The 8,706-nt window shown below is 42.4% G+C and overlaps 1 pseudogene; it reads right to left on the bottom strand.

The window, feature by feature from the left end:
* Window positions 1-5,975: 5,975 nt before the first annotated feature.
* LOC116596596 lies at window positions 5,976-6,096 on the bottom strand (annotated as a pseudogene).
* Between the last annotated feature and the right edge of the window lie 2,610 nt (window positions 6,097-8,706).

Below are 8,706 nucleotides of genomic sequence, written 5' to 3' on the forward strand. Positions count from 1 at the left end.
GTCTAGCAGAACGTTTCTTTTTTTTTTTTTTTTTTTTTTTAAGATTATTTATTTATTTATTTATTTGTCAGAGAGAGAGCGAGCGAGAGCGAGCACAGGCAGACAGAGTGGAAGGCAGAGGCAGAGGGAGAAGCAGGCTCCCTGCCGAGCAAGGAGCCCGATGTGGGACTCGATCCCAGGACGCTGGGATCATGACCTGAGCCGAAGGCAGCTGCTTAACCAACTGAGCCACCCAGGCGTCCCTAGCAGAACGTTTCTTAAGGAACCTTGAAAAGGGGGTGGTGGGGCGCCTAGGTGGCTTAGTGGGTTAAAGCCTCTGCCTTTGGCTCAGGTCATGATCCCAGGGTCCTGGGATCGAGCCCCACATCGGGCTCTCTGCTAAGCAGGGAGCCTGCTTCCTTCTCTCTCTCTGCCTACTTGTGATCTCTGTTTGTCAAATAAATAAATTTTTTTTTTTAATCTAAAAAACAAAAAAGAAATAAGAAAAACGAAAACGAGGTGGCCTCACATTGAACACCGCTCCCCAGCTTTGGCAGCTGACTTCGCAGCTCCCCAACTGCAGCACGGGTGTGAGGGTGACAGCTCCAACCCCTGATTGATCGATGGATCAATCTATTATTCTTTAAACTTTTGTTAGTAATCGCTCTACCCAGCATGGGGCTCAAACTCGAGACCAGGTGATCAAGAGTCACATGCTCCTGGGACACCTGGGTGGCTCAGTTGGTTAAGCGGCTGCCTTCAGCTCAGGTCATGATCCCAGCGTCCTGAGATCGAGTCCCACATCGAGCTCCTTGCTCGGCAGGGAGCCTGCTTCTCCCTCTGCCTCTAGTCTGCCACTCTGTCTGCCTGTGCTTGCACTCTGTATCTCTCTCTCTCTAACAAATAAATAAAAATCTTAAAAAAAAAAAAAAGTCACATGCTCCACCCACGCAGCCCGCCAGGTGCCCCCAACTGTGCCTGAGTTAGAAAAGAACAGCCTTACAGCACCAGAGTGATGTTTACTGGGCCTTACGGATCCAGGAATTTAGCTGTATTATTTTATCTCATCATTCCATTCACTTTGCTATCATCACCCCATTTTATTATTATTTTTAAAGATCTTATTGATTTGAGAGAGAGCACGTGAGGGGAAGGGGCAGAGGGAGAAGCAGACTCCCCAACCAGCCGGAGCCAGTCGCGGGGCTCAATCCCAGGACCCCAGGATCATGGCCCAAGTGGAAGGCAGACCCTGAGCCAACTGAGTCTTTTAGGCGACCCTCACAACCCCATTTTAGAAAGGAGAGAACTGAAGTCCAGGAGAGTTAGTAACCAGTCCGAAGTCACACGGTGCTTTCTGAGGCCCGCGGGCTTGTGCTTCCCAGCAGGGTGAGGTTGGAGGGTCTTTACAGCAAGGACCGGGAACCTGGAGGGCAGGGTGTTGGGAGACAAATGAGGGTGAAGTTCGGGATGTGGCCACATGGGGGCAGTGCATCAACACGAAACGGAAAGGCAGCCCCTTGCCCAGCCCTCAGCCCTTGAAGGGTTCCAAGAGGTCATTTTAACATTTATTTTTAAAGGTTTGGCAGGCGGTAGTGGGAACTGGGAAAAGTGTGGTGTCTGGGGCCAGGCTGCCTGGTATGCAAGCTGTCTCCATCGTTTACCCTTGCAGACCTGTTCTCCTCTGCAGTGGCTCACTCAGCAATGGCCAGAGAGGACGCCAAAGCAACAGGTGACAGGTGCCGGTGCCTAACTAGTTGAAGCCAGGTGGCTGCAATGATCATAGTGTGCGGCAAGACTGAAATGGCAGCCAACAGGGTCAGCACGGAGGAGAGTTAGAGAGGTTGTTAATAGAACTTGTCCCAATCACGGCAAAATAGTTGGTTAGCCAACAAGGGTACTCTTCAAATTGAACCATCAAAACCAAACCAAAACAAACAAAACGAGGATGATGATGATGATGAAGAAAGAGCAGTTGCTCTGGTGAAAAGTCACACCTCCTTGCCCAGTGTCTACACAAAGTCACTTTTCAAACCCAGAACCCATTGATTGAAGAAGAGGCTGAACTCCAGGATTAAAGGACCCTGCAGCACATGGCCATTGAACTTGGTAAGGATTTCTTCTGGCCTTCTCCCAGAGGGACTTTGGTTATTTACTTGGGTAATTGGGCATTGGGAAAAGGAAAATACCTAAACATTTTGAGGACAATTGGCTACAGACTCCCAGCTGACTTTGATCACCTGAGACCAAAGTGTAATCAGGGGCCCTTGTTAGAATGGGAGCATGTAGAGGGCACCTGGCTGGTGCAGTTGGTGGAGTATGTGACTTGATCTTGAGGTTGTGAGTTCAAGCTCCACATTGGGTGTAGAGACTCCTTAAAATTAAATCCTTTTGGGGCTCCTGGGTGGTTCAGTAGTTTAAGCGCCTGCCTTTGGCTCAGGTCATGATCCCAGGGTCCTGGGATTGAGCCCCACATCAGCCTTCCTGCTCGGCAGAGAGCCTGCTTCTCCCTGTGCCTGCTGCTCCCCCTGCTAGTGCTCTCTCTCTCTCTTTCTCTGTCAAATAAATAAATAAAACTGTAAAAAGAAGATGAAGAATAGGAGCATATAGGGGCCAGGTAATAAATGGCAATAAATGGAGTTCTGGCCAAAGCCCAGGTCAGAATAGATGCGTTGAGGCTTGTGTTACCCAGCTGTCCTTTCCCCAGGCTCCCAATGTGTATTACTAATAGACATCCTTGAAAGTTGGCCTAATCCCTGCAGTTCTTTTCATTATAGCCATCTGGATAGGTCTGTAATGGTATCTCAATGTGGTTTTAATTTACTTTTCCAGATTGGCTAATACTATTCAGCATCTTCATATGCTTATTCAATATTGCTTATCTTCTTTGGTGACATGCCTGTTTTGCCCATATTTTAATTCGGTTGTTTGTTTGTTTTTAATTAACGTATAATGTATTATTTGCTTCAGGGGTACAGGTCTGTGACAGTTGTTTGTTTCTTGAGTTCAGTTCTTTATATATTCTGGATACAAGACCTTATCACATATAGAACGTGCAAATAATTTTTCCCAGTGGCTTATCTTTTCATTTTCTTAATTGCGTCTTTTACAGAGCAAAGGTTTTTAATTTTGGTGAAGTTCAATGTTATTTTCCTTTTATGGATCATTCCTTCAGTATCATGGCTAAGAATTCTTTACCCCAGGTCACAAAGATTGTCTCCAGCATTCCCTTCTAAAAGTTTTATAGTTTTACTTTATATATTTATATCTATAAACAAATTTATTTTACCACCAAGTTCTATTACATCATCCAAGAACTATACAATTAATTTTTATTGGGTTTAAATTCACATAACATAAAATTAACCATTTTAAAGTATACAGTTCAATGGCTTTTAGTACATTCATATTATTATGAAACCACAATCTCTATGTAGTTCCAAAACATCTCACTTCTCAAAACAAAACAAAACACAACCCTGTACCCATTTTTCCCTTCCTGCAACCCCTGGCAACCACCTACTTGGTTTCTGTTTCTGTGGATTTACCTATTCTGAACATTGCATGAAATGAAAACAAATAGTAAGTATTCTTTTTATTTGATTTTTTATTTTTTATTTTTTAAGATTTTGTTTATTTATTTGACAGAGATCACAAGTAGGCAGAAAGGCTGGCAGAGAGAGAGAGGAAGGGAAGCAGGCTCCCTGCAGAGCAGAGAGCCCGATGCGTGGTTGGATCCCAGGACGCTGGGATCATGACCTGAGCCAAAGGCAGAGGCTTTAACCCACTGAGCCACCCAGGCGCCCCTTTTTTATTTTTTTTAAGATTTTATTTATTTACTTGAGAGAGTGAGAGAGAGCACAAGCTAGGAGAGGGACAGATGGGGAGGGAGAAGCAGGGACCCAGATGTGGGGCTCCATTCCAGGAGCCCGAGATCATGACCTGAGTGGAAGACAGACGGTTAACTGACTGAGCCACCCAGGGGCCCAACACGTGTTCTTTTACTTAACATGTTTTCAAAGTCTGTCCATGTTTTAGCAGTTGTCAATATTTCATTCCTTTCGAGGCGTCTGGCTGGCTCAGTCAATGGAGTGTGGGGCTCTTGATCTCAGAATCGAGAGCTCGAGCCTCACACCTGGGGGTAGAATTTACTTTAAAAAAATTTAAAACATATTTAATTCCTTTTTCTGACTCATTAATATCTTATCACTTATATATGCTGCAAGTAAGCAATCTGTTCATCCACTGATGGGTACTTGGTTTGTTTCCATCTTTTGACTATTATGAGTAGTGCTGCTATGAACGCAGTACGTATGTACAAATATTTATTTGAGTGCTTGTTTTCAATTCTCTTGTGTAAATAGCTAGTAATAAAACTGCTTGGTCATGTGGTAATTCTGTTTAACTTTCTGAAGAACTGATAAATTGTTTTTCCACAGTGGTTGCACCATTTTACATTTGTACCAGAAAAGTTTAAGAATTCCGATTTCTCCGCATTCTTACCAACACTTGTTACTTCTGTTTTCTTTTTTAAAGATTTTATTTATTTATTTGACAGAGAGAAAAATCACAAGTAGACAGAGAGAGAGGGAAACAGGCTCCCTGCTGAGCCGAGAGCCCAACGTGGGGCTCGATTCCAGGACCCTGAGATCATGACCTGAGCCAAAGGCAGCGAGAGGCTTAACCCACTGAGCCACCCAGGCGCCCCTACTTTCTGTTTTTTAAATTATCTTCATCCTAATGGGAGTGTAGTGCTATCTCATTACACGTTGGATTTGCATTTTCCTAATGACTAATGATGTTGAGCATCTTTTCACATCATTATTGGCAATTTGTCTGTCTTCTTGTCTTTTTTGGAGAAATAGCTATTCACGTCCCTTGATGCACACATGTTTTTAATGTCTCTAGAATCATATTTGACTTAATTTTTTAAAGTAAGGCACGGGGCGCCTGGGTGGCTCAGTGGGTTAAAGCCTCTGCCTTTGGCTCAGGTCGTGATCCCAGAGTCCTGGGATCGAGCCCTGCATCAGGCTCTCTGCTCAGCAGGGAGCCTGCTTCCTCCTCTCTCTCTCTGCCTGCCTCTCTGTCTACTTGTGATCTCTGTCTGTCAAATAAATAATAAAATCTTTAAAAAAATAAAAATAAAGTAAGGCACAAAGAGGGTGCCTGGCTAGATCAGTTGGTGAAGATGCTACCCCCGATCTCAGGCTTTTGAGTTCTAGCCCCAGTGTGGCTGTAGGGGTTACTTAAAAGATAAAATCTTTAAGATAAAATGAAATAAATAAGGCAAGCCCTGGGTGTGAGGGTGGGTGTCTTTATCATAATCACCTGTGACCAAGAAAGAATAACCAGCCCCTAAGAAGGAAGTAAGCCACTGAAGGTGTTATCAATAGAGATGTTAAAAGGATTTAAGTTCCCTGGTTAGCTTTCTGTAAAAAGACCAACCCTAAAGGCCCTTATTGGCAACCCTGTCAGGACCGCTCTCACTTCTAACAGCTTTTTTTATATCCTTGCTTAATAAACTTTTATCACTTTACTCAAAAAAATAAAAATAAATAAATAAAACAAAATCCTTAAAATAAAATAAAACAAGGCATGAAGTTTAAGCCAAAGTGAGGTTTTTTGGTATATGGATATAGAATTGTTCCAATATTATTGGTTGAAAAAATTATCCTTCCTCCATTGCACCAATGTCAAAAATCAAATCTCCATATTTCATTGGTCTGCATATCTAAACATTCACCAATAGTACATTGTCTCTATTACTTTAGCTTTAAAATGGGTTGTGTAATTACCTCTGTTTCATTCCTCCTTTGCAAGATTGTGTTAGCTATTGGCCTTTTCTTATCAACTTCATTTACTTTACTATTTTTTTTAAGATTGTATTTTTAAGTAATGTCTACACCCAGTGAGGGGCTGAAACTCACAACCCCAAGATCAACAGTCACATGCTCAACCAACTGAGTCAGCCAGGCACCCCTTCATATCAGTTTTAGAGTCATTTTATCTATGTCTATAAAAAATCCTTGTTCTTAAGATTTTATTTTAATTATTTTCAATTAGCAATAATTGCGCCTCGGATAAACCTCATTGGCTACGATACTGCCACTGCACAGGGCTTATTTTAATTTATTTTTTTATTAAATTATGTTAGTCACAGGACAGTTAAGATTTTATTTTTAAAATGTGTAAACCTGATGAATCACAGACCTGTACCCCTGGGGCAAATAATACATTACATGTTAATAAAAATAATTAAATAAATAATAATAATAATAAAAAATGATGATTTTATTTTTAAGTATTCTCTACTCCCAATGTGGGGCTCAAACTCACTGCCACAAGATCTAGAGTCACATGCTCTACTGACTGAGCCAGCCAGCCAGGGGTCCCTATGCTTATAAACAATCTTTTCTTTTTTTTTTTTTTTTTAAGATTTTATTTATTTATTTGACAGCGAGAGATGACAAGCAGGAACCGAGGCAGGCATAGAGAGAGGGAGAATCAGGCTCCCTGCTGAGCAGAGAGCCCAGTAAGGGGCTAGATCCCAGGACCCTGAGATCATGACTTGAGCCAAAGGAAGAGGCTTAACCCACTGAGCCACCCAGGTGCCCCATCTATAAACAATCTTGATGGGATTTTTGTTGTATTGAGTTTAATGAACTTAGGGAGAATTAACATCTTTACTATGTTAAGTGTGCCAATTCATGAACATGGTATGTTTCTCCATTTCTTTTTAAAATTTTTTATTATTTTTTTAAAGATTGTTTATTTATTTCTTTGACAGACAGAGATCACAAGTGGGCAGAGAGGCAGGCAGAGAGAGACGGTGAAGCAGGCTCCCTGCTTAGCAGAGATCCAGATGTGGGGCTTGATTCCAGGACCCTGGGATCATGACCTGAGCAGAAGGCAGAGGCTTTAACCTACTGAGCCATCCAGGCGCCCCTCTCCATTTCTTTTTTTAAAGCTTTTATTTTTAAGTAATCTCTATATCCAGCATGAGGCTCGAACTCACAACCCCGAGATCAAGAGTCTTGCGCTCTGCCAGTTGAGTTAGTCAAGCACCCCTCTCCATTTATTTAGATCTTTCTTGATGACTTTCATCTGAGTGTCATAGTTTTCCTATGTGTATGTTATTAGGTTTATAATTAAGAATTTCATTTTTTAGTATCATAAATGATACTAATTTTTTTAAAATTTTGGTTTCCACTTGTACATTGTTAGCATATAAAAAGAAATATGTTTTGTTTTTGTGTGTTGGCCTTGTATCCTGTGACCTTGCTAAATTCACCTATTGGTTTAAGGAGTGTTTTCTGTGGAGACCTTGGGATTTCCTATGCAGACAATCACGTTATCTGATAATAGGAACAGTTTTATCTCTTCCTTTCGGATATCTGAGCCCTTTATTTCTTTTCCCTTGCTACCAAGATTAGATTATGAGCCATTTTTACTCACAATATTTCTGACACCAAATATGTGAGTTTTTTCCACACCAGCAATTGCTCTGACCAACTGGGTATCCTACAATTTAATATAATTTTTTTAAAGGTTTTATTTATTTATTTATTTATTTATTTATGAGAGCTAGCACACACAAGGGGGGCAGCAGTTCACAGAGGGAAGGGGGAGGGAGAGGGAAAGAATCCCAAGCACATTCCCTCTGAGCACTGAACACAGAGCCAGATGTGGGCCTTGATCTCAGTACCCCAAGATCATGACCTGAGCCAAAACCTAGAGCCAGACGGCTAATTGACTAAGCCACCAGGTGCCTCTAACTCCATTCTGACACTAAGTACCCAGAGTTAGCACAGATTACACAGATTAAGGGCTCCGTCCCACAAAATTCACCCTCCCCCTGACCTCAGATTCCAGTCCCAAGTCCAAGTGGTCACCTGCCCTTGTGATAAACCAGCTTGTCAGTTTGGATAATTTATGAGAATGGCTCACAAGATTCATGAAAACACTTTATTCACTATTGCCAAATTATTATTAAGGATACAACTCGGGGGTGCCTGGGTGGCTTAGCTCATTGGGCATCTGCCTTTGGCTCAGGCCTTGATCCCAGAGTCCTGAGATTGTGGAGCCCCATGTCAGACTCCCTGCTCAGTGGGGAGTCTGCTTCTCCCTCTGCCCCTCAACCTGTTCTCATGCTTGCTCTCACTCTCTGCCTCTCAAATAAATAAATAAAATATTTTCAAAACAAAACAACAACAAAGGATACAACTCAGAAACAGCCAACAGAAGAGATGCCTGAGGCAAGGTGTGGTGGAAGGTTCTCAGAGCTTCGATGCCTTCTCTGGCATGCCACCTTCCTGGCACCTCAGTGTTTTCAGCAACCTAGAAGCTGAACTCTGAACTCTGTCATTTTGGAGGTTAATGGGGGTTACATCATGTAGGCATGGTTGATTAGATCATTGGCAGTTGGTGATTGACTTAACCTTTAGCCCCCTTCCCTTACCCAAAGGTTGGGGGGTGAGGACGGGGGTAGGGCTAAAAGTTCCAATCCCCTAATCATTCCTTTGTCTTTCTGGTGAACAGCACCCATCCTGAAGCTAACGAGGGGCATGCTAAGAATCACCTCATTAGAGGGGGTCCTGGGTGGCTTAGTTGGTTAAGCATCTGACTTTGATCTCAGATCTGTTCTTGATCTCAGAGTTGTGAATTCAAGCCCCACACTGGGCTCCATGTTAGGTGTGGAACTTATTTATTTATTTATCCATTTATTTATTT

The sequence above is a fragment of the Mustela erminea genome, chromosome 7, assembly GCF_009829155.1.
Source record: "Mustela erminea isolate mMusErm1 chromosome 7, mMusErm1.Pri, whole genome shotgun sequence".
NCBI classification, from domain to species: Eukaryota; Metazoa; Chordata; class Mammalia; order Carnivora; family Mustelidae; genus Mustela; species Mustela erminea.